Here is a 27418-nt window from a genome sequence, read left to right as displayed (position 1 = left end):
GTAGCAATTTCCCGGATGATGCATCACATTCTCTCATGGCAATAACGCGACCTCTTTCAAAGCCACTGATCTGACGGTATGGTTCGCGCATACGTCTGCGGGACATCCTGTACGTCTGCTCAAGTCACACTGATCCATCACCTTCGGTTTATAGCGGCAACGAGAAACGCAGGCACATTTTAACCGTAGGTTATGTTGCGCCGCTATATCTATGTTGACGTTGAACGCGCAGACCGACATTGTTCAAATGCTAATCATTTCTGCAGAACATACAAACGTACATGTCCTGTGAATATGAACGTCCTGTCTCCAGTCGTTCGAGGCGTTCTGTTTTTTTTCTGGACATGGGAATACATGACTATAATAGTGGGGGTTTTGAGTGTAAACAGAATGTGAACTTTGGTACAATGAGCCGCCACCTCTAGCAGCAACTATCGGTAACCTGGCTAGGCATCAAGTCGAACTGAGGTTGGATGACAGGTACGATCACGTCATTGCAACTGGCTTCAATTCTATGCCAGCATTTATCAAAATTAGTGGCTGGGGAGTGGTGGCGTGCCATTGGCTCGACAACCCATCAGCAAATGTTTTCCATGCGTGAGACATCTGGAGGACTTGGAGGCTAGGGCAACAATTGAACACCCTGTGTATCGAGGTGAGTCGAGACAGCACAGCCAACATCAAATCTTCTATTATCTTACTGAAATACAACGTCAAGGAAAGCTCTAAGATAGGGCACAAGCACGATCTCAATCATCACAAATGTGGCCAAGTTACCGACTGCATGAACTAGTGGCGATGACGTTGTGTACCCAGTGGCTCCCTTTGCATTAGGCCAGGTGATCGGCCCATTTGACGAACACGAATTCACGCTGGCAACAGTTGTTCTCCTAGAAGTCTCCCAAACGCATATGTTGTAACACCTATCTTTCACCTAATCTGTATCTGTATCGATATTTCTATATCAAATTATAGTATTGCTTTTGTATAATGTTGCATCTGTCATGGAAATTCTTTGACTATGTATACACGTTTCAGTTATGTGAAACTTTTGAACGATGTTGTTTAAATTATGGTTGCTAATTTAAATAACTACTGGAATGAGTGTTTTGTAACATACTGTTTGACTTGGTCCATAGTTAGGGAACGTAGTGTTGAATGTGAAAGATGTTGGGAAGCCCCGCAGCTACAGAACTAGCCTGAAGAGTGGAAGAGGTGTGGTTGGCACGCAAGTGGCAAAGTGGCAAGTCGTCCTTTGCGACGGGTAAGAAGTATGGGCTGAGCAGTGCTGTGATAACATCTTGTTGTCATTGTAGCTCATATTTTTTGGAATTTTGAGACCAGAAGAGCTTAAGGGCAGTATTTATGGGCCTCTCGGATGCTGCATTTGGTGTTACCATTATCATGGGATGGTTTTTGGCCATATAAAAATGACATTTCGACGCCAAGAAGGTTAGTAACAGGGCGAGCTCAACAGTACTACCATGAGTGCATCGCCGCCAGGTTAACAGCCACTGCAAATTACGCCACCATTTCCACCACCCTTCCCCTAAATTGTTTATATTTGGCACTCGGTAAATGGACCACGTATTTGTGAAATTTGGTTGATTTTAATAATCATCGTGGTGTTGCTAAAAACTATCGTATACCCGTGATTATCCCAAATCACAAACCTGGACAGGAATCCTATCCTAGTAAATTTAATTCCGAGTGTCCTAATTGGTTATGAGAACATGGTTGAACTTGTATTTAATGTTATTTTGTCATTTGCACAGTCAATTATAATTTTGAGTAGATTGAAAACAAATTTGTTATTTAAACAGTTATAGTTTGTTGTGCTTTCCTTAACTGATAATTAATGATAAGAATACTTACCATTTCTCATACAAATTGGTGTAGTTTTGTTAATGACCAATGTTCTACTAACCATGAAAGTTTAAGGGGCATCGTGTACCAGGCTAGTTAGTTAATGAAGCAATGCAAAGGCTGGTTCAGAGCCAGCGTAGTTAGATTTGCATTCTGTTTAGTTGCTTCAAACCGAGCTTAAGAAAGAACTGTTTAGTGTATTATCTATTCTAATGCAAGTTGGTTAATGCACAGGCGTAGAGACCCTGTTCAAATGGTTCAAATGGCTCTGAGCACTATGGGACTTAACATCTGAGGTCATCAGTCCCCTAGAACTTAGAGCTACTTAAACCTAACTAACCTAAGGACATCACACACATCCATGCCCGAGGCAGGATTCGAACCTGCGACCGTAGCGGTAGCACGGTTCCAGACTGTAGCGCCTAGAACCGCTCGGCCACCCCGGCCGGCAGAGACCCTGTACTAAGCAATGAAGTTATAGACTATGATCATTAGCGGGCCCTCTGGTTTAAATTCAGAATCATTTCAAGATTTTTCCCAGTCCAGTATTGCTACTAATTTCATGTGTGCCGGTAATTGGTTTTATAAGCTGTTGCACCTAGTTCATTTAAGGTACGTGTTGTTGAGACCCATATGTTACTGTTCACTATTTCATTGGCAAATTGTTTGTTAGTAATGCATTTATCGGCAAGGTTAGGTTACCGTGTTGTAGTATGAACACATATAAGGAAAGAGTTTAGTGTGTATGTCAAGGAAGGTTAGGTTAGCCTTAGCATTGCCTTCTGCTTTATCATCTTGCTTGACACAAGAATGCCTAATTAGGCTGGCGACCGTTTTTAATATGTAATGTTACAACTTGCTTTTGTGCTGTGAGAACGACTGTTCCTGACCCACCTGTTTACTGTTGGTTATACTTTGCTGAAGTATTTCGGTAATCAATCTTAGTTTGATTGTTCTGTTTCCATTAGGTTGTCTCACGGTCAACACTTTCAAAAATTCCTCGCAGAGATATAACGTTAGAATGGGTAGCCGTTTAAGGTGGTCGGTGGTACCGTTACAATGTCTATCGTGATGTTCAAGTCGGAACTGATACTCATCTGAAAACTCCTGTGCCCAGTGTTGTCTTTAGACGCGCCACTGTCAGCGGGCGTTTCTCTGCTACCACGGCAAGAGAAGTCGTACCAACGCTAGCCGTACTGACAGCCCCTGATGCTCCACACGTCATCGCACTGTCCGTGGGGATACATGTCCTGGTGCATACAAGCCTATTTGCAGACTCACGGTACGTGACAAAGTGGAGCGATTCTGCACGGGCGAGAGAACGATGTGTCGGGTCTTCCGGGAGATGGTCGCGTGGAGCCGTTGATATTCTGCATAACGGTGAGTGTGGCTCTTCTGAAACTATCGATTCCACATTCGAATGACAATCGTGGGATCGCAACGAACACGAACTGCAGTGTCGCGCGCCGCGCGGGATTAGCCGAGCGGTCTCAGGCGCTGCAGTCATTGACTGTGCGGCTGGTCCCGGCGGAGGTTCGAGTCCTCCCTCGGCATGGGTGTGTGTGTTTGTCTTTAGGATAATTTAGGTTAAGTAGTGTGTAAACTTAGGGACTGATGACCATAGCAGTTAAGTCCCATAAGATTTCACACTTTTTTTTTTTTTTTTTTTTTTTTTTTTTGCAGTGTCGCGGAACGGTAAACCGCAGTCACTGTAGGCCACGAGCCTGCCGCTGACGAGGCCGACAAGTACTGGTAGACGTTCGCCTTGTTACACGAGACATAGCGTTATCTTCTCACAAATAACCGACATCCATATGCGAATTCTGAGTGAGAAATCTGGTGTGTAATCATCTCGTACATACAAGACTTATATGTTTGAAATCAATTGTAAAACAGTGTAGATCGCAAGGCACATTTATTAAAAGGTGACCGGTTTTGATCATAACATGATCGTCTTAATACCTATAACCAGTGTTCAGTGTTGATGGGCAGTGGCAGTGCATGGAGCAGAAACCGCTGAACGACGATAGTCACTAGGTCTGAAGATGATCATGTGATGATCGAAACCGGTCACCTTTTAATAAACGTGCCTTGCAATATAGACTGTTTTATAAATTTCAAATATTACATTTTGATCGCTGAATTTCTATAGCAGTACTTTCAAAAACAAGTATATTACATACCTGTACTTGGTGCGATAGCACCGGAATGCTCATCATTTCCGTTTCCAGTCACGTAGTACATTTCATGCTAATTTGTTATCTGTGGCATGGCATCCTCATGGTGTGGCACTTTTAATGGCTAATCAGCGTGCAGTCCTGACCACTTCACTTATTGGAAAGAGAATAATCCTTCGCGTACCGTCGTGTCATGGATTTACCTCCACCACTACCACGAGAGTCAGCTGCCGCGGGTAAGAGCAGGTAATGAATGGGGCGCCTTACATTATTAGGGGTCGCAGCGCAGTAGATTAATCGCCAGTTGCGTGCTCGATAACATAATATCCAGCGAACATCCACGTTTGCCAAAACCACTTCTCCAATACAGGAAACAGAAGCTACAGCCTCACATGTGTGTACGATATCTGCACACCATACGTCACAGGTATTAACATTGGGCTGGAAAACAATTCAGAGATGTTTTTATGGGCTGAAACAGGTGAAACAGGGCTCTGGTTCATATGTCATCACTCGCAAACCTACCTTCGGATCACGCACATCGAATGATCCGGCTACAGCACCGCACAGACGACCTGTACACCACTTAATCGCTCGCGCATTCTGTCAAAATGGTTTGAGGAAGATGTGGTTGTTTGTGTGGCCCGTGGTACTACCACCTCATTTGTCTTGAGCGCATCTGCGACGTCCTCGTGCGAAGTGTTTGCTGCTTGGAGCTGATCCCACCAGTCTCCAAAGCTGTCTGCTGCGGTCAAGACGTCACGGATCAGGATGGCTCCACTGCGCACTCTCAGTGTCTAGGGGAGTCCATGCCACGACGCTTTGCCGCCGACGTCACTACGAAAGGGATTGCTGCACGCTGAAAATCTTGTGTTAATTCTTAGCTACTGCTAACGGACTGACCACGTGCAAGGTGCTTGTGTACACCCAGATGTGAACTCATTATCACGTGTCTTGTGCACCCGTACACTAGATCATGAACACTGAGTCACCAAGACCAATTTACTATGAGGAAGAGGCCGTCAATTAAAGTAAGCGCTCATCAATGACTCAAGGTTGTGTCCAATAGTAGCTTACACGAACTCAAACATGAATGTAGTAGAGTATAACAGACTGACGGCCTCTAGAATCTCCCTGCTGAAGTTGACATATACTCGTGTGTAAGGCTGAAAGTGAATTCAGTTCATTTGTCACCAACAGCAATCGCTTTCCGAGCCCTGGTAGGAAAAATTCATAGAAATGCGATTTTCCCTCGATTTATTTAAATCTAATAGTTGCACAACGTATCCATGATGCTTGCGATTACTCGAGTTTCTCCCGACGTGTTTTCCAACAAAATATTTCAGGGATGTGCTGTCTGTTGTTAGTGTCCAAAGAACACAATATTTCGTCGATGGATCGTGCCGTCATCACTAGCTGCGCTCATGAACTGACCTTGTGGTCTCCGTCATCGTCAGAATAATCACTATGGCTTCCCTGTCTTGAAGACTGAGTGTAAGCCCTTAGAGATGTGTCGTCGAAAAACCTTTTATGTTGCTTTTCTTCTTCTCCTTCTATGTGCTAACTGGTTTTCTGTGATCAATTTAAACCGGAAAACGCATAGGGAGTACGATACATCGACAAAATACTAACGGACAGATATATGAAAGGGAAAAAGTAATCGCCTATTCACTAATGAATACACGTTACAAGAGGAAAGCAGAAATTTTATGAAGAAAAATATCAAAATAACAAAAAAATTAAAAAATTAGTATCTTAAAGAAGAACAAGTTTGATGGCGAGTTATTATGCAGTAGCAGGTCAGGCTACATCGTGTGCAGCAGTGTTCCATGTCTCTAGGGCCCGAATCTTTCTGTTCCTAGACCTCTGCGATTAAAGGCTTCTGCTGCGTATTCTAAGTGTGGAGGGAGTAGTTGCGAAATCACGTGGCAGGTGTAGGGCAATGCATGGCGCACGGTTCAGCACAGTCTTAAACCTGGCGACGAGTACGGTGGCGGCGTTTCCCCGTACGATTACCGCACAGACAAGCAGTGGCCTGGTCAGCGACTTCTACAGAGTTAAGTCATCCTCGTGACAGTGCGGTTGCCGGGTTGGGCAGAGCCATACAGCGTGCGCATCCTCCACAGCGCTCTCACTCTGTGGTCCTCCTCGATTTGTTGCCTCCAATCGAGCATCAAGCCGAGATATTTTTCTGTAATGCACCATACCACATGTTCACCTCGGACGTGGGAAGGCGTTGCTGCTGCTCAAAGACGTCATCTGCAGACTGCCTGCATTTATGTTTTGCTTACGTTGAATGCCCACCTCCACTTAACGGCTGCAGCATTAAGGTGGTGCTGCAGAAGAGCGGGTTCCTTGTTGCGGCGGTGCAACGCTGTATCAACCGCGTACAGAGCGGTCTGCATGTAGGCAGTATTTGGTGGGTCCGAGGTATATACCGTGTACAGCATAGGCCCAAGTACCGATCTCTGTAGCACTCCTGCCTCGATGTTATTGTTTGTGGAGACGCTCTTTTGTGTGAGCACTTCAAGTAGGTTTTTAGTAGGCACCCGTGAAATACGAGGATTCTCAATATGAAGAGGTTGTGTAGCAGCCACTCGTGCCACACGAAATCGAATGCGAGGAACTCGTCTTTTAATACTGCTGCAAAGAGGTATCGGCGTTCCAGTACTTCGAGCACCACGCCTACCAAGCGAAGAAGTTGATGGTTGCTAATATGCTCCTTGCTAAATCCAAACAGTTCATCTGGGAGGTGTTCTTCTGCCTTCACCGGTTCAAAAGGGGAGGGAGATGACTGTTGACATCTCAGGGGTTGCTTATAACCTCACACCTCACCCCTTCCTCACGGTGTCCCGGCGACCCTTAGGTGTATGGCGGGGATAGAATCTATACAAGTGGGTATGAAAGCAGAGCAGTAAGGATCGGTGTTGCGAGTTTGGCGTAGAGGAACCTGTGTCAGTTTCTTCAGCTGTCGTGTATAGCCATTGCATTAGTTTTGCGCGATCGGTCTGAGACTTTAACAGTAGCCCGCCGAGGTCTCGACTTAGAATTTCGATCGACTGAAGCTATTTCTGTGTGAAATATTTCAGCGAATCACTTCTGGTTTTACTACCACTGAACTTAGTTGAAAATGTGATCGGACTGAACACAAACTTGGAACTCGTGAAGCCAAGTTTGTAAACATTACTGATGTGGTTACATGCTATCCAACTTGTAATAATTTTTTTGCTATACGGACAGTTAAAGACTCATGAGTAGTAGTTTGTGAACATACATTGGTACAATTGATTTTCATATTGCAAATTAATTCTCCTTGAGTCTCCAAAGGCCAATTCCGATATTTCCTACATTTCTATAATTTTATTTGCGTATGGCCTTTGGATTTAGTGTCCAATCTCAATGGAAAGGTAGACATGAAAAGAACTTCTAAACCGTCTGTCACCTATAAAAACTGGGAGCGCAACGACTAACTACATTATCATACATTTCTAACGGTACAACTATTACAATTCTCCTATCATATTTTTGGTACTAGCGAACGCAATTAGACTGCAACTTGTAATTCGCGTTTGTTCGAAACTGAGATGTAAGTAGCTTCTAATGCACAGTGTATGCAAAAGTAGAGATACATGCAATATTGAATTTAACCAAACTAAAGAACAAATGCAACATAAAGATATTTTACGTTTTTAAGCAGTATGCCCCACAAGAAAAGAATAGCTGGCATTATCCTGCAGGTTGATTCTGAACACTTCAGTGCCTTACAGATTTCCCAAACAAAAAGGCTTGAATGTTACTTGTTAGTAGAATGCGAGTATTTGCAGAATGAATCCGACAGGAATTATTCAAGTCTTTCGCTCTTCACTTCCACTTCATCACATAACCTTTTCTCAGAGTTTTACCAATTTCAAACGCATCTGGTACTCAAGGCGTCTTTGCAGTTTGAAGTCCCAGTATCCAACAGCATTTTGTCAGCCTTGTAGATAGGCAGCAGTTTTCACAAATATTTGTATGGAGCACCACTACGAAAGCCTAGGATTACGTCTGCCTTCATCGTCTTGTCGCTAGACTTATACTGCATAAAGACTCCTCCCATTCCCCCGCTCCCCCCCCCCCTCTCTCTCCCCTTCTTTAAGCGGAACTTTGGTTCACAGGCTCCTTGTCCCCCACTTTCCTTGCATGTTGCTGCCTGGATGTCCATGCGATCATTAGTTATGTCTGGCTATCGTCCGCGAGTATCATAACGTGGGTTCTTCATTTCATCGGCTTTGCATAAGTAGAAAGCTTGTTTTTATTCTCGTTCGTATGTCTGTATTTTAAATCCGGTCTTTCCGGCTTACGCCTAACGCGGGTCCTTCTTACAGCCGGCCAGCGACCACAGACTCCCTTCCCGTTTGCATGTCGAATCGAATGCTGCGACGTAAGAATCGGCGGGCATCGCTTTCTGCACGTTCCTTAGTACCTGAAACTGCCGCCATCTAGATGCTACGCTTCCTACACAAACTGACCGCACGAGACACTACTTGTGCATTTTTATGTGCTGTACCACTTTTTTTTCATTTATTGGATGTGTGAACATTGAAAGCTGCAGACATTTTAAGTGTACACCGCAGGACAAAATATTGTAAAGCAAAAAAACTAGCGCAGTTGTCAAATTCTGCCAAAGGAAGTCCACAATTAGCTGTAATTTATCCCTAACAGAAATTTTTTGTTATTTGGCAAGTGATCTTAGCTTTCAAGTTCCTAGTCGACGACACGTTTCTCCAATAAATAAGGCAAAAGAATACTCTGTGTATCTCGTCGGGTGGGGAAGGAATCATCCTTCAAATGAGACATCGTAGCGCTCAAATCTATGCTCAGCTGAATGCTGTAGGAAGAGTACAGATTTATACTCTTCCGCTTGCAAGAAGCAACTGATTTTGCAAGCAATCACTGTACGTAGTAACTGAGATCGCTAACGGCATACAGGGCACACCGCCCCGTTGTGCCTGCGTTTTACCTGTTACGGCGTTATGAATGCACACGGAAACTGAGAAGAGACCAACTGGGTACCAGGCCACCATGTCAAATTTTCAACCGCTAACGTCTCTACGGTGCATTACTGAAATTAGATGTGTATCTGTGACAATGTGTGTCAGTGACCTCTGACGGAGTGCTCTGCTCTTATTTGGCCCTTCTCTGTCTCCTCTATCTACCCTACCTACCATTCTGGCAAGCAGTGGTCAAGAAACTTTCGAAGGAACGTTTAGTAAGCAGCCTACATCATATGCGAATTTTGTGTCATCAACACCCTTCCAATGAAACTGAATCTGCCATCTGGTTTTCCTACAAATAGTTTTGTTTTATTCTCACTTTAAGTCACTTCGAATCTGTGCTCATGTAGCTTATAATATAAGCACACTTTTACATACATCAGATTCTGGTTCACCCTGAGAGTTGCCAATTATACTTGTCAACTTCCAGTTTCTCATGTTTTACGCGCCTCTTAATTTTCAGGTAGTTTACGCTATGGTGGACAGTGCCCACTGGTCGATATCTGTAGAATAATCACTCTTGGGTCTGCTAGGTGGTTTATCATAACGACGTATTTTTTGGGTGAGCGGTAGCTCGACCATTGACAATTCAATACACACAGTGTGGACAGCATGGTCTGTGTTTTTGAAGAAGGAACCAAGATTCTGTTCTGGTCTTGTATGTGCAATGGTGTGATTGGTGAGGAGGAAGCGTGGTTGCTCTGAGATGCATTGAGATAGAAAGAGAGTGGTTGGTGATAAAGCCCTCGTTTTGTATGTGAAAACTTATAAAGAGAACTGCGACCTGCATTTCTGTGTGCACAAGTGGCGCAAGGTAAAGTAATATTTACTGCAAATGCTTTGCTTGGCATACCATGGTAATGCAAGGAGTTCACGTCTGTACTGATTGTGAACCATTATGAGTAATGTGGTGAGACATGCAGTTTCGATTAGTGTGTGCCAGATTTGTTTTCTCTATGCTGTGAATTTGATTTGTAACTAAGTCGCGAAAATCCTTTCATCGATCGCCTAATGATTATTCGCACTTTCTTTGCTTTATGAATATTTTGTGAGCGTAGTCTTTGTCTTGATGGTGAACTGCCATCACGTGGTTCTTGTAACACTAATTTTGTTCTTTCGTGTAAAATGACTGTATCTCTGGGTTAGAAAAATCATATTCAGAAATGTCAGATTTGTTCTAGAGAACTATTTTGAATCACACTTACAAGGCATCCATGCTCAATGCAGATGTTTTACCTGTACTGATGGGATATATAAAACTTTTACAAGATCAAAAGGTAGTTCTGTTGTCAGAAAACTTAATCATTAAATTGAATTAAACATTCCTTATGCCCAATTAAACCACTGCACAAAGTAAATATTGCCTGTGTTAAGCTATTCATAAAGTGAAGTCAGAATCGCGTTATAATATTTTCATGGGTCAACATCCATACAGAAAAAAAAAATTAACTAGGGCAATTCTCTGTAGTCATTTCAGTGTTGACTCAGATTAAACTGCAGCCACTTTACAGCCCACAGTAATTACACAGATCATACTACTCGCAAAATCTTGCTCATAGTAGAATATCCACGAGTAATATCTACTAGCATGCTTCAATAACACAAAACATTCAACTTTTACATGAATAAAGTAATGATTAAAATTCCAGTAACATTTACAAGATGGCAATTGTTGAACTACATGAAAGAAAATCATCATAACTTCTGAAATGATTGCGTTAGGACGTTCACACTTCACGGTTGGCTGCGGGGCGTGGTGGGAATAAGTATGTGCATGTATGGTTTGGTTTATCGACGACGCCCACTTTCATTTGGATAGATTCGTCAATAAGCAAAATTGGCGCGTTTGGGGACTGAGAATCTGCATTTCGCGATCGAGAAGTCTCTTCACGCTCAACAGGTGACTGTGTGGTGTGCAATGTCCAGTCACAGAATAGTCAGTACCATATTCCTTGATGGCACAATGACTACCGAATGGTACGTGAAGGTTTTGGAAGATGAGTTCATCCCCACTATCCAAAGTGACCCTGATTTCGACAAAATGTGGTTCATGCAAGACGGAGCTCGACCCCATTGAAGCAGGAGGTCCAGGAAGAGCACTCTGTGGACCGCATTCTGGCTCTGGTATACCCAGAGTTCATTGGCATGTGCCTCGACTGGCCGCCATATTCTCCCGACCTGAATACATGCGACATCTTTTTGTAGGTCTATATTAAAGACAAGGTGTACAACAATAATCCCAAAACCACTGCTGAGCTGAAAACAGCCATTCAGGAGGTCATCAACAGCATCAATATTCTGACACTTCAACGTGTCATGCAGAATATCGCTATTAGTCTGCAACACATCATTGGCAATGATGGCAGGCATATCGAGCATGTCATAACCCCTAATCTGAATATCTGTAGTGACGTTTACTTGTTGAATTAAGTGTGTGCAAGCCGTAGTTTGTAACAAATTTTTTTTTCATACAGTTCATTAATTGTCACCATGTATTTTTGCTTCATATTAATGTGATGTCAACACCAAAATTCTGTTGCTGGTGGTAATCACGAAAAGTTAAAAAATTGTTTAAATAAAAGTACAATGCAGGCATTTGCTGTCTACTTCTACATACTGTAGATGGAATGTTGGACGAGTATGGAAACTGTCAGGATGTGCCATATTAAAATTCATCTGAATTTCCCAAGTGATTTATTATTTCCACCTCCAGTGCCCCCGTTCCTCTCAGTCTGTGTTACTGGGTCCCGCAATGCTGAGGACACCACTTTGCTGTCTGCAAATTGGCTTGGCGCGGAATGGCTGCCCCAGCGACCCATGCAGTGCACTGCTGTGTGTCGGCCTTGTACGGCCGCGGAGTTGTGACAACATCAGGATGCCGGCAGTCGACTCAGCGGTCTCCATACCTGTTGCCTCAGCGCCAGTCACAGGAAGCTTCAGGGTGGCCCACTGTGTGTTGCTCCTTCGCTGTCATGGTTAGGATTGTGGTGACAACAAGCGCCTGCAATCCAACAGTCAAATCTGTGGCCCTCTCCTTGGGATACCTCCGGTGTGTGTTGGGAGCCAACAAGACTGCCTGCAGTAGTGAGCCATGGTGTGTCCCACTGCTGGCTGGCTGTGCACCCCGCGTTGGCCTCAAAGGGTCGAACGAGTGACCTGCCATGGACTGGAATGCTGGTGCCCCATCTGCTTCTGCTTGTAGCCGGTGTTGTGACACGCCGTGCCGTCCAGGAGAGCTGTCACACTTGAATGCCTTGTTAATGAACTGGCGCCTATTTATAGGCTGCTGTTCGCCTCTGTTTTGCTAATGTGCTGCTCCAACTCACGTACACATAACATCTAGGTTGGGCAAGTGCACCCCTTCTGCCTGTAACCTGCGCCATGCAAACCGCTGCGTTTACTCTTTTCAGCGGGTCTATGGCCCTGTTGTCTCCATTCTACTTCGCAACCGCTGGTAGCTTAACTTACTATCAACTGGCCCGTTCCTCGCTGTAACTTGTGCTCTGTGAAATATTGCACTGAAGCTAACGTTTTCCCATCTTAAGCGGTGGTGCCGCTACAATACATACTTCGCACAGCACTATGTGGTGTATGGCAGAGGATGCCTTATGCCACTGCTAATCATTCCCTTTCCTGTTCCTCTAGCAAGTGGAGCGAGGGAAAACGATTGTCTGTGTGCTTCCGTAAGGGCTATCAGTTCTTTTATCTCTTCTTTGCGGTCCACACTCAAGATGTACATTGGTGGCAGCAGGGCCCTTCTTCAGTCTGTTGCAAATGCTGATTATCTAAGCTTTCCCAACAATATTTTGCGAAAAGAACTACTTCTTCTTCATTTGATTTGAGTTCATGGAGCTTTCTCGTAATACTTGATGTTCGTCGAACCCACCAGTAACAAATCTAGCAGCACGTTTCTGAACTGCTCCTATGTCTTCCTTTAATTAGACATGGTTGGAATCCCAAACACTCAAGCAGTATTCAAGAGTGTGCCATACAAGATTTCCATATGCGGTCTCCTTTATGGATGAGCTACGCTTTTATATAGTCCTCCAAATGGACCGAAATCGACCATTCACCTGCCCTACAACCGAGCCTACAAGCGCGTTCCATTCCTATCGATAGATATTTAATCGACATGCCTGTGTCAAGCACCACAGCACTGATTCTGTATCCGAATATTACGGGATTGTTTTCTTGCTCATCCACGTTAACTTACGTTTTCCCACATTTAGAGCAAGCTGTCATTCCTCAGACCAAATAGAAATTCTGTTCAAGTCATCCATGGTCACCTAACGGAGACACTTTCCCGCACACTACAGTGTCGTAAGCAAACAGTCGCATACTGCTGCTCACCCTAGCAGTTGGACTCTTTTGTTTGTAGTACAGAGAACAAGGGCGATATTATCAAACTTGCTTGAAGCACTCCTGGCGATACCTCTGTCGCCGATTAACACTCGCTGTCATAGACTACGCACTGGGTGCTACACTGGTGTGCAAAATTTAAGAACGAAGATAATCTTCACATGATGTATCACTGCCAAGTAATATAGCTCGATGGAACTTGGACGATGCATATAAAGAACTACTGTAGTGTAGTACAGTAAGTAACTTAAAGAAATACACAATGAGACGAACAGAAATGACACTTTTATTCAAAGACTGTAATCACATTCAGGTCACCGAGCTTTATAGTGGGACATTACAAAAAGCGGGACGTGATTCTTGATAGGGTGCGTGATCACCACGGACGGCAAAGCATGCTCTGCAACGTGTTCCAGTGCTGGCCAAAAGGTTGGAAAAGAGATCCAGTGGTAGGGTGTTCCATCCCAAGTGCTGCGTGGTTGACAACTGCTGAATTTTTTGTTTTTTTTTTGTTTTTGTTTTTTGTTTTACCCTCTTTTCTTTATTCCACAAAAACAGTAACAAAAATGGCTAGCTTACAATGAAATGACATAAATAAGGTGACAGATAATTGCAGTCATAAATTACAGCGTTCATAGAATGAGGAATCATATTCAGTCTTTAGCAGTAGCACACATTTAGCACGTTCACTGTCACCATCAACTGGTGGCAGTTCAGCATGTACATTTTCTTCTTCTGCAGCCTGGGGTGCCTCGTCATCATTTACCAGACCCAAATTAATCATTCAGTAAATCCTTGATGTGTGTTCCTTCCAGGGTAAATTACGTGGACAGAAGAGCAGTCCCGAACAGCGACATCACAAAGTCCTTCACTGCCTTGTTATTTTTGTCAGTTCCAGCCTTCTAAAAGAATCCTTAGGGAGTTCAAGATCTTCCTTTATAACAGGCATCAGATGTTTGCCGTCATATTCTTGTATCTGCTGTACTACTGATTTATTTTTCATGTGTGACTTGCAGGTGAGATTAGGGTCGGGAACGTGACCCAACCCATCCCCTCTCTACGAGGAATCCAGTTCCTAACCTATACCCATTCTGTTGAAGACAATTCGGAGCATGTTACCATATTTCTTATTGTGATTCTGATACTTAAGTATTTTCTCGAATTCATTTTCCATATACATCTTGTATTCAATATGTTCTTCGCTCCCAATATTGTTAAAAACGTAACTTGTATATTTGCCCATTAACCAAATCACTGCGTTATTTTTTGCCTGATGGTAGTAACCTTCTTTTGGTCTGAAGAAAATGTTAGTCGGTACATTGTTTCCTGAAGTTCTTATTTGAGAAATTTTCTCCCTGGTCCACCTTCAGTTGATAATCCGATCTTCACATGTGTAACGATGAGGCACACTATCAACGAGGTTGCATTTGCTGCAGAGGTTAGTGTCACTTAAACCGATGGCAAAGAGGACACTCATTAGTGCCGATGATGTTATTGAATACCTTGTACCACGCTGTTCTCAAGTCAGACGAAAGAACATCACTACTGATGTTTTTCCAGGCCACATTCCATGCTATCCCAATATATTTAGTTTATATGTTATTTTTCCTTTCATGTTTCCGTCTTTCAGCTAAAATCGCATTTGCTGTAACGTTTTTCGAGTTTAAAGCTTTTCGCCGAGATGGTCGGTGGAGCATGTGGACGTCTCTACTGCCCCTTCCTCACAACGCTCCCATTAAATCTGGGAACGGGCAGGCCAGCTCATTCGCTGAAAATCCTCTCTTTTCAAGAGCTTCACACATTCGCTGTTCGATGCGCTCGCACGTTATCGTTAATAAAAATAAAATGAGGGCCGAATGCACCCCTGAAAAGACACAGTGGGAAAGGAGTACGTTGTCATAGTAATGTTGACCGGTAAATGTTCCGTGTCCAAAGATTTAGAGGTCGTTATGCCTTTGCAACATTGTCTCGCTGTACCATCAAAACGATCATGAACGACAATACTGGACGTACCCTAATATGGCATGAAGTGGGGACACGCAGTGTTCCGAGGAATACAGTCGAGCGTATCGTTTGGGAGGTTCAGATGTTATGGTGTGGGGAAACATAACATTACATGGTCGTACTGACCTCCAACTCTTTTAACACGGTACTCTCGCCGGTCAATGTCTCTGTGACACTGTAATCCTTCCCCACGTCCGTCTTTCCAGGGACGCATTCGGACCTGACTTTATTTTTATTAATGACAATGCGGGACCGCATCGAACAAAGAAGGCGGAGGAGCTCTAGGAACGAGAGGATATTCGGTGAATGGACTGGCCTGCATCCCCACCCCCTATCCGCTCCCTCCCCCGACGTAAATACCATCGAGCACATGTTCGATGCGTTGGGGAGACTATTTCAGCACGTCCACATGCACCAACAACCATCTAGCAGCTAGTTAAAAATGGTTCAAATGGCTCTGAGCACTATGGGACTTAACATCTGAGGTCGTCAGTTCCCTAAGCTTAGAATTACTTAAACCTAACTAACCTAAGGATATCACACACATCCATGCCCGAGGCAGGACTCGAACATGAGACCGTAGCAGCAGCGCGGTTCCGGACTGAGTAGCCTAGAACCGCTCGGCTAGCAGTTGGCAACTGCGCTGATGGGTGAATGGAACACTCTACCACAAGAACTCTATTACTATGCTTGTAGTACGCTTAGAAGCACGTTGCAGAGTATGCATTCCTGTCCGTGGTGATCTCACACGTTATTAAGAACAATGGAAAACTTTATTAATGCCCAGGGGACCATCATAAATGGTGAAGACTTCAGCGTATTTATAACCTTTGAATAAATGTGTCATTTTTGTTCGACTCGTTGCGTTTCTTTCAGGTACCTGCTGTACCAGTTATTTCTAAGTGTGGTGCAAGTTTCATCGAGCTATATTACTTGGCAGTGACACACCATGCGGAAGATACTTTTGTCCTTCAGTTTTGCACACCACTGTATTACTTAAAGAATCTTCGAGTGACTGACAGATCTGAGAATCTATTTTATGCTCGGACCTTCGGTAACAGCCTGCAGTGAGACACTGTATCAAATGTTGTAACACCCCACCCGTCACTTATCTGGTTTTGGTGTGTGTTCACCCCAGGTAATTGACTAACAGCTCAACAGAGAGTGCAAAACTGCCACAATGTCGGATAAGGCACAGAAAGTAATAAGGCCCTGTGACTACTGATTGAACTGCAGTGGCAGTGTTGACATTAATCGATTCAGAATTGATCCCTTTTAATTAAAAATGGGTGCACATTGATGTTATATTGAGCTATTGAACACCAGATGCAAATGTTGAACATAAAATTAATTAAGAAAGTGACTTGGGATTTCAACTACTTGATTGAAAACAGATGCAGTCGATTAGCACAAATTTATTTTAACTTCTGATCTTCAATCATCATATTACAAGACTCTCCTATCAGGCAGTGGTAATAAATTGCGTTTGCGTTGAGTAAAGCGCGATAACTCAAATGTAATTCCTATCGACTGACCCAGGTGTAATGTGAAGTGCGAGAAGAATTCTACAATACACGGCCCATGAAACCCTCGTGGAAACTTTGCCGACGTGATCCAACAAATTAATCAGTGGTCGGAGTGGGCGCAATATCACCGAATACAGCATGGTGGAGCCACGTCGTTGTGTGGACGTCGGCCGACCTCATGGTGCTGCAAGGCTGCGCTCGTCTATTCACTCCTAGTTATCTTGCTCAGTACATAGCTGAACCAAAAATTTCTATCTCCAAGCTCAATCGTTCCATTTGCTAAGTCCTAAACTGCAGAGATGCTCACTCTTTCTCAGGCAAGCTGAGTAAAGAACGCCACGTCCGCACTCTAGGCAAGCTGGGAACAGAAGACCTCTACGGAGACTTCTCCCAGTCCGCTCTTCGCCTGAGTTTCCCCTCCATCAAAATTACTTCCGCCAATTGCAGCGCAAGTCGCGTTAATTATGCGTCACTTCCCAGTGCTGACCAATGCCTGCTCTGGGAAGTGAACAAATTCCCACAAAATTTCCCTTTCTCTCAACTTCTGCTATTTAGCTCCTCCCAGGCCACCCATCAAGGTTAGCGTTCGCACAACACCAAGTTTTCCGGAATTCTCACTCCCAGCATAGTACTTCTAATTCCTTGGTCCTACGTTCCCATCAGAGGCTGGCGTATTCCATTCTGTCGCTCTTCACCTGACTTGCTTCATACTCTGCAGACTGTGAATTCAGTGTGGAGTTGCTATAGTCATGAACACGTATATTTTGACCTCTGTTGACCACTCCACCGTAGCTTTGCGCGGCTTTCTACAATGTTTCACAGAAAACAGGACGACGGACATTTATCAACAGGCGTACAAGTTCTCCACCTGTTTCCCAGTACACCAGCATGGAGTCAGGGTCAACCACCCACTCACTGCACTCATCTTAAGGCGGCTGGAGGCCGTGCCCCATTACCGCTTTCTCAGAGCTTGAGCCACCCTAAGCTCCCTATTTTCGCTTCCCGGTCAATTCTGAGTACTTCCCTGGGGTAAACTAGCCTCCAGTAAATCGACGCGTTTCCACAAAGTTTCCATGTCGTGTGAATTACTTTAAAACCATCACCCGACATTAATTATTCCAATACGTCCATACTACACCCTCTACAAGATGCATTGTGCCTTGTCAGTCATTTTTGTTCAGCCCTACTGTTCGCTCAACGTGAGTTAGGTGATCTTTAATGACTTCATGTAAGGGGCATAGTTCTTGCCATCTTTCAACGTTTTCCGGATATCTAGGAGTATGGTATCTGCCTGTTGTCCTTCATCCACGGAATTTTTCATTACGAATTGATTCACTATAGGTAGAATCTAAGCTAGTGCTGAAGGGTGAAAAAAAAGCTGAGCAAGGCATACGGCGTCAGTCTACGGAAGCTACAGCTTCATTCCTGGAGGAGGACAGTGCCCAGCTTTCAAAGCGAGCGTCGGCGCGGAAGCGACCGGATGCGCGCCTCCAGCGTCCACCGCGGCCGCTCCGTCATTCTTCCTGGAAGGCGACAGCGGTGCCTCTGCCACAACCAGCGCTGGAGAAGCCGTCTGGTTCCTCTGGCGGTCGTCGCCTTAGCATAGTCATGCACTTCCTCCGAGGCTTCCTTTCCTCGCGGCACGCAAGGTTCATGTCGTGGAAGTCAGTTTTTTACTGTGTACCGAAATGTACGCTTCCATGAATTTTTCTAAAAAGCTAAAATTGTATTCACCTTCTGGACATAGCATGCAGTAGCTTGTAAATAATCTAATGAGCCAAAACGTAATCGTCACCTGCTTCGTAACGGGTTGCTCCACCTTTTGAACACGAAGCGGCAGCCATTGTGCTTTGTCTTGGTTCCGTCAAAGCCTTGGTAGGTTGCAGAGCGATATCGCGCCTTCGAATAGGTCGGACAGTTCCTGTACGTCACGGGCTGGTGGCTTCTGGCTGCAAAACTGACGCCCAGTAACTTCCCAGATGTTTTCCGCTGGTCCAGACCAGGGGAATTTGGTGGCCACGACATCAACTTGAAATCACTATCAATCTCCTCAAGCTACTGTAGCATGGTTCTAGTCTTGTGACATGGGCAGTTATCCTGCTGGAAGATGCGAACGCAATCGGGGAAGTCATCAAGCATGAAGGAATGCAGGTGGTCCACAATAATGTTCATGTAGTCCACAACAGATCCCCCGTAAGTCCAGATTAATATCACCCATAGGACAATGCTTCCCCCAACTGCCTGGATCCGTGACGTGGTGCATGTTTCGAGAAGTTACACTAACCTAGTGTAACAAAAAATATTATTCATCCGACCAGGTGAGATGTTTCCATTCATCCACGATCCAATCTCAATTACCCTGTGCCCACTGTAATCTTAACTGACAATGTAATTGGGTCGATATGGCAAAAAGTAAGAAGCGTCTTCCCTGGAGCCCCATGTTCAACAATATGCTCTTTATGGTCTACGCCAAAACGCTTGTGCCTGTACTAGTATTATACTCTGTCCTCACATTTGCCATCGCTGTATGTCCTGCTTTATAGAGTGAGCAAGCCACTGAACTTCATTTTCTATGACTAAGCATTCATGCATGGACGTACACCTTGTCTAAGTGAGGTTTTACATTCCTTCAACCACTTTCTATAGATGCTTGCGGCAGTAGCACGCGAACAACCGACCAGCTTCGCCATTTCCGTGATGCTTGTAAGTCCTTTATGTCAGTAGATTTCCCCATTTTCAGATAGTATTGCTGTTAGAATGAGTCACCATTCATTGCTGCTCCATTTACAGGGTTTCCTTACTGTGTTACCTGGTGGCGTTCAGTACAATAGTATTACGAAATATGATTGTTGTTGTTGTTGTTGTTGTCTTCAGTCCTGAGACTGGTTTGATGCAGCTCTCCATGCTACTCTATCCTGTACAAGTTTCTTCATCTCCCAGTACTTACTGAAACCTACATCCTTCTGAACCTGCTTAGTGTACTCATCTCTTGGTCTCCCTCTACGATTTTTACCCTCCACGCTGCCCTCCAATGCTAAATTTGTGATCCCTTCATGCCTCAGAACATGTCCTACCAACCGGTCCGTTCTTCTTGTCAAGTTGTGCCACAAACTCCTCCCCAATTCTATTCAATACCTCCTCAACGAAATATGATAATATGTGATAATCTTAATAACATAATACATTACTATAATATATTGCATTTAATATCATGTAATAAGTATAATGAATAGTATTTAATAATAATATTTGGTAATTATATTTTGGCTCATCAGAGTATAATTCTATGTTTTACCTCCTCCTGTGTAATTTTGTGCACACTTTCTGATAAAATTAGTATGGTATACAATTAAATATTTTATAAGAGTGGCTCCTCAAGCAGTTTTCCAGCAGCTTGTTTATTAGGGTATCAAAAATACTTCCTTTCGTTATTCTGATTTTCCTGCATGTTTTAACAGGAAACTAGACTTTAATGCAATTACACCGCAAGTGTGCGACTTTTCACGCCGCCTATGCGTTGAAAGGGGGTGCAGGGACGTACGTACAGTGGCCAGTGTTGTGGTGGTTGACTATCATGCTGTAGTGCGTTGAGCACATCTGGAGCATCTGACAAAATGCTGCTTACAATGTCCCTACTTTTGTTGCTCACAATGTGCTTAAAAAAATACCAGTTGCATTAGGAGGTAAGTTATGTTAACCTGTCTTAGTTTTTTTATGTTTTGTAAATAATTTTTATGTCTGATCTTTTCAGTAAGTAATTGGGTCTCAGCTTTTATCGATCTGAAGATGGTTTTTCAACAACTGAAACAGTTTATCTAACTGCTCCTTTATATGACAGTCAGCACAGGTAGAGTCATAGTATTATGTGTATATATGTGTTTAACACAACAACAATCTTTTAACCAATGCAGTTAAGGCAATACTAGACAGTAATCCGATCTAAGTCCAGGCAATGATATGTTCCTTTCGTCTGTCCCTCAGTACTTCTATCGCATCACACAAAATCATTATCGTGGTTGCGTGTAAGTCGACCGTATCTTCTGATAGTGTATATGCTACCCCTCACATTTTATTAACATACATTTTCTAAATTTTCAGTATGTAAATTAATACACTACTGGCCACTAAAATTGCTACACCAAGAAGAAATGCACATGATAAATGGGTATTCATTGAACAAATATATTATACTAGAACTGACATGTGATTACATTTTCACGCAATGTGGGTGCATAGATCCTGAGAAATCAGTACCCAGAACAACCACCTCTGGCCGTAATAACGGCCTTGATACGCCTGAGCATTGAGTCAAAGAGAGCTTGGACGGCGTGTACAGGTATAGCTGCCCATGCAGCTTCAACACGATACCATAGTTCATCAAGAGTAGTGACTGGCGTATTGTGACGAGCCAGTTGCTCGGCCACCATTGACCGGACATTTTCAACTGGTGAGAGATCTGTAGAATGTGTTAGCCAGGGCAGCAGTCGAACATTTTCTGTATCCAGAAAGGCCCATACAGGACCTGCAACATGCGGTCGTGCATTATTCTGCCGAAATGTAGGGTTTCGCAGGGATCGAATAAAGAATAGAGCCACGAGTCGTAACACATCTGAAATGTAACGTCCACTGTTCAAAGTGCTGTCAATGCGAACAAGAGGTGACCGAGACGTGTAACCAATGGCACCCCATACCATCACGCCGGATGATACGCCAGTACGGCGATGACGAATACAAGCTTCCTATGTGCGTTCACCACGATGTTGCCAAACACGACCATCATGATGCTGTAAACTGAACCTAGATTCATCCGAAAAAATGACGTTTTGCCATTCGTGCACCCAGTTTCGTCGTTGAGTACACCATCGCAGGCGCTCCTGTCTGTGATGCAGCTTCAATGGTAACCGCAGCCATGGTCTCCGAGCTGACAGTCCATGCTGCTGCAAACGTCGTCGAACTGTTCGTGCCGATGGTTGTTGTCTTGCAAACGTCCCCTTCTGTTGACTCAGGGATCGAGAGGTGGCTGCACGATCCGTTACAGCCATGCGGATAAGATGCCTGTCATCTCGACTGCTAGTGATACGAGGCCGTTGGGATCCAGCCCGGCGTTCCGTATTACCCTCCTGAACCCACCGATTCCATATTCTGCTAACGGTCATTGGGTCTCGATCAACGCGAGCACCAATGTTTCGATACGATAAACCACAATCGCGACAGGCTACAATCCGACCTTTATCAAAGTCGGAAACGTGATGGTACGCATTTCTCCTCCTTACACGAGGCATCACAACGGTACACCAGGCAACGCCGGTCAACTGGTGTTTGTGTATGAGAAATCGGTTGGATACTTTCCTCATGTCAGCACATTGTAGGTTCGCCACCGGCGCGAACCTTGTGTGAATGCTCTGAAAAGCTAATCATTTGCATATTACAGCGTCTTCTTCCTGTCGGTTAAATTTCGCGTCTTTAGCACGTCATCTCCGTGGTGTAGCAATTTTAATGGCCAGTAGTGTATCAGAATTTGTCCCTGGATTAAGTGCCCCATTGATTTAATTCTTTGGTTACATAAATACTATCAAAGAAGTAATTAGTTCAGAAAAGTACTGTGCTCGTTAGACGGCCATACGAGAAACAAATGTTTTGCTACTGGGAACCTTTACCTGGTGTTCACGTGATCAGAGTGTGACAGGCAGATGGAGACACCGTGCTAGAGGGACGCCAGCCGGCAGAGGGACAGACGAGAGAGATCGACTGGAGAGGCAACAGCGATTGGCGTGCGAACACAGTCATGAATATGTGCTCAGAACTGAACATTAGTAAAAATCATACTGAGGGAACAAGAAAGGAGCGAGAATCACGACAGAATAACAGAGAAAGTATCTTGTCGTTTTAATATTTGCCAACGAGTCTAATATTATTCACAAAGATGATGCAATTGGTACTAGCTCTGTAGGTTATCAGTTCTGATACGCTATCAGTGGTACAACTTCAAGTAGTATTTTTATCTTCAACGGAGTTTTCCGTCGGTGCTTAGCAGAACTTGATAACAATATTAAAAACTGTTTTTCTTTTTAATATTCTGTATTTATACCTCCACAATCTGAAAAGAACTTTTTTGAAAATGTGGCTGGAACTTGCAATGTTTTGTATTTTGTATTATTCATGCTTTTGTGGACATAGAATACAGCCAAAACTATACGTGTTAAGATGTAGGCTGTTAACAGTGGTAAGGGAGAGTCTACGAGAAAGAGAGTAATTTCATACAAAACATTGTATGTGAAGCGGTTTATTCATATTAGTTGAAAGTTGGACAATAATCGGAGAAATGAAAACTCTATCTCTGATTTCAGATTCTCGTTAACAGCAACTTTGTGAGGATGTGACCATGTAAACAGTGGTATGTTCCAAAAACATGGCCATTGCAGAAGTAAGCGTATTGTGTTCGGGCCAGGAAATTGCTTTTCAGGGACGATTTGTACAAAGGATGTGGGTAACTACTACTCAGATAAAGATCCTGAACAAGTCCCTGAAGGTAAATGACCTTCAAAAGTAGTTGCTAAACAGGTAAATGTGAATAATTCTTTAAGCAACTAAACAATGTTAACTTGAGTCCCTTGCCATTGGTCACATGAATTTACGTGGTAGCGTGATGCCAGAAATGTTAAGGGCCATTCTTAATATTGTTTATGTGCTATACTAAGACGACTACAGAATTAATTTTATACTGTACTCATTCATAGATTCGTTTTTGAGGTTGTTACGTTTAATTATTTGAAAAGCTGGTAATATGGATCTTATCACGATAAATTGAAACAATTTGGACCTTTTGAATTAGTATTTTTAAGAGGTTTCACACCAATGTTTTGTAGACTCGCCCAGGAAGTAAACAGTGGTAATCAATGGTTACTCATATCAAGTGCACTCAGATTCCAGTTAAACAATGTTAACGACCGATTGATGTATCTTTAAGAACAAAATTTTGGATCTAATTTATGATGTTAAAAATATATCGTTACTCTAGAAACATTTGAAAACAGTGACTTACCTGAATAAAGAAAATCACAATCGATGTGCTTGAAATATCTTATTTGCGAGATTGTATTGAACTCGAAACAGCCGACCTGTCCCGTACCATTTTTTACAGCCGAAGTTCTGCAACTGTTTCAAGATAACTAAAGAAGGCAACATCTGATTGAAAACAATTCTAATCCAAGAATGTCAATCGCGTACTGTGGCCATTTGAGCTCTTGAAACAGAGTTGTTTTCATGCAGTGAAGCATTCCTTCCCTGTCGTAAACTGAGCTTCCTGCCGTCACCCCAAGCAGCGCCTGCGGCCGTGGCCAGAATCCAGTCACTCTTATTAGCGGTCTGCAGAGCGCGAGGCAGATTCCCTGCAAACATTGGCAGTCCTGGCTCAATCATTTGCACTACTACATTGTTAAATAAGTCGAGGAAACGCTCATCAGCCTCGCTTTCATTCGCAAGACAGGGAAAAATTGTCACTACTCCTATACCGCTAATACACTGACGGAAAGAAACAGCAACACCAAAAAATAATTAATGTAGAGTAACGCAATTTTAAAATAGATATGTCTAGGTAACGTACCGGGTGATCAAAAAGTCAGTATAAATTTGAAAACTGAATAAATCAAGGAATAATGTAGATAGAGAGGTACAAATTGACACATATGCTTGGAATGACATGGGGTTTTATTAGAACCAAAAAAATACAAACGTTCAAAAAATGTCTGACAGATGGCGCTTCATCTGATCAGAATAGCAATAATTAGCATAACAAAATAAGACAAAGCAAAGATGATGTTCTTTACAGATAATGCTCAATATGTCCACCATCATTCCTCAATAATAGCTGCAGTCGAGGAATAATGTTGTGAACAGCACTGCAAAGCATGTCCGGAGCTATGGTGAGGCATTGCCGTCGGATGTTGTCTATCAGCATCCCTAGAGATGTCGATCACGACACACTTGTGACTTCAGGTAAACCCAAAGCCAATAATCGCACGGACTGAGGTCTGGGGACCTTGGAGGCCAAGCATGACGAAAGTGGCGGCTGAGCACACGATCATCACCGAACGACGAGCGCAAGAAATCTTTCACGCGTCTAGCAATATGGGGTGTTTTTTTTTCTTTTGTTCTAATAAAACCCCATGTCATTCCAAGCATGTGTGTTAATCTTTACCTCTCTATCTACATTATTCCGTGGTTTATTAAATTTTCAAATTTATACTGACTTTTTGATCAGCCGGTACTTAAGTGATTAACGTTGCAAGATCTAAGGGTAATGTAAGCACAAGATAAGCCATTAGGAATGTGAAATGCTGGCACATTAATAACCGGTATAACCGCCAGAATGTTGAAGACAAACATGCATGCATTGTGTTGAACAGGTGCCGGATGTCAGTCTGTGGGTTGGAGTTCGATGCCTGTTGCACTTGGTCGGTCGATAAAGGGATGGTAAATGCTGGTTGTAGATGGTGCTGGACTTTTCATCTTAGGATGTCCCGTTTGGAGACAGATATGGTGATGGAATAGACTAAGACAACATGTCGCTCTATAGAACATGTTGGGTTACAAGAGTGGTACGTCAGCGAGCGTTATCCTGTCGGAAACACCCCCCAGAATGCTGTAATGAATCGCAGTACAACAGGTTGAATCACCATATTGACGTACAATTGTGCAGTCAGGCTGCTTGGGATAACCACGAGAGCTCTTCTGCTGTCATACGAAATCGAACCCCGACCATAAATCTTGATGAAGGTCAAGTGTGTCTAGCACGCAGACAGGATGGTTGCACGCTCTCAGCTGGCCTCCTTCTGACGAACACATGGCCACCACTGGCTCTGAGGCAAAACCAACTTTCATCAGAAAACACAACAGATCTTCACCTTGCCCCACAAAGAGCTCTCGTTTGACTCAACTGAAGTCACAAGTGGCGGTGGTTTGGGATCAGTGGGATGCACGCTACGGAGTGTCTGACTCGCAGCTGCCCTTGAAGTAACCGATTTGTGACAGTTCTTTGTGTCACTGTGGTGCCAACTGCTGCTCAGATTGCTGCTGCAGATGCAGTACGATGCGCCAGAATCATACGCCGAACTCGGTGATCTTCCCACTCAGTAGGGTCACGTGCCGTCCGGAGACCGGTCTTCCTGCGTCCGTAAATTCTAGTGACCACCGCTGCCAACAATCGTGTACAGTAGCTACATTCTTACCCAAGTCTTTCTGCAATATTGGAGAATGAACGTGCAGGTCATCATAGCCCTATTACCGAACCTTATTCAAACCCATCGCGCACTGATAATGACGTCTTTGTCGTCTTAAAGACATTTTAACTAACATTATTAACTCACTACGTCCAGTCTCAGAAGTAACTAACGCTCAGAACAGCTACAGCGTGTATTTAAAGCAATCCTGATATACATCCTCAAAGTGGCGCTACTAGAGCGAAATCTGAATAGACAGAATCTTTCAGATGTAGAAACACGCCTACCAACTTTCGTTTATGTCGCACAATTCTTTTTTGGTATTGTGATTTTTTCCCCGACAGTGTAAATGCCATGTAGAAATCGGTCTGATCACTCGACTGGTAAACGTATCTCCTTGAAATTTACAAATAACCTTATGAATTATTTTTCTATTAATTCAGGATGAATAAACATGTCATACAGTATCATTGGGTGCGATTCTTTGAAAAATCTCCTTTCCCATTTTTTCCAATAATATTTTACAATTCTTTCATCCCAAACAGGACCTTGAAACATTTCATGGGTTGCACATAGAAGCACAGGAGTTTTAGGAATACTTGTATTATTGCCTGAAAAAACACATTTTAATGCTTCATAACTTCCAATGTCAAAATTTGGATCGTCCATTACAATTAGTCTTCGTAGAGCACATTCTTGAAGTCCAAAATTAACAAATTTATTATTTTTGTTGCACCAACTGGCATTAATTAAAGTACTTGAACACACTTTTACAAAAGTTGATTTGAAACTGTTAGGTGGTCCTACTAAAGAAACACAATTTTTTTTACCATTTGTACGATTTAATACATTTAAAATATTTGTTACAAATTCAGCTATTCTATCATAATCATCATTGAATTGGAATTCAAAAAGTTCATTCATTAAATTATAAGATTCTTCTCTTGTAAAATAAAATTCATTAAATTCTCAACCATGAGCTTCAAAATAAACACATTTAGCTTTTAAAATAAAATTATACAATTCTTGAATTGACATTTTTATAGTTAATATTTAACATTTGACAATACTTGATTAGACAAAGTACATAAACTTGGTTCTGACAACCACTGATTATTTAGTTGAATTTTATTAAGTGGACAACATGTATTTTCACTTATCAATTGGACCAATTCTTGAAAGGTTTTTCTACGATTTCTCCGTTCTCCTTCTGTGTAAGTAGAAATTGATCTAAT

Source organism: Schistocerca americana, chromosome 4 (assembly GCF_021461395.2).
Source record: "Schistocerca americana isolate TAMUIC-IGC-003095 chromosome 4, iqSchAmer2.1, whole genome shotgun sequence".
In the NCBI taxonomy this organism is placed as follows: domain Eukaryota; kingdom Metazoa; phylum Arthropoda; class Insecta; order Orthoptera; family Acrididae; genus Schistocerca; species Schistocerca americana.
Note: the sequence above shows the minus strand (reverse complement) of the source record.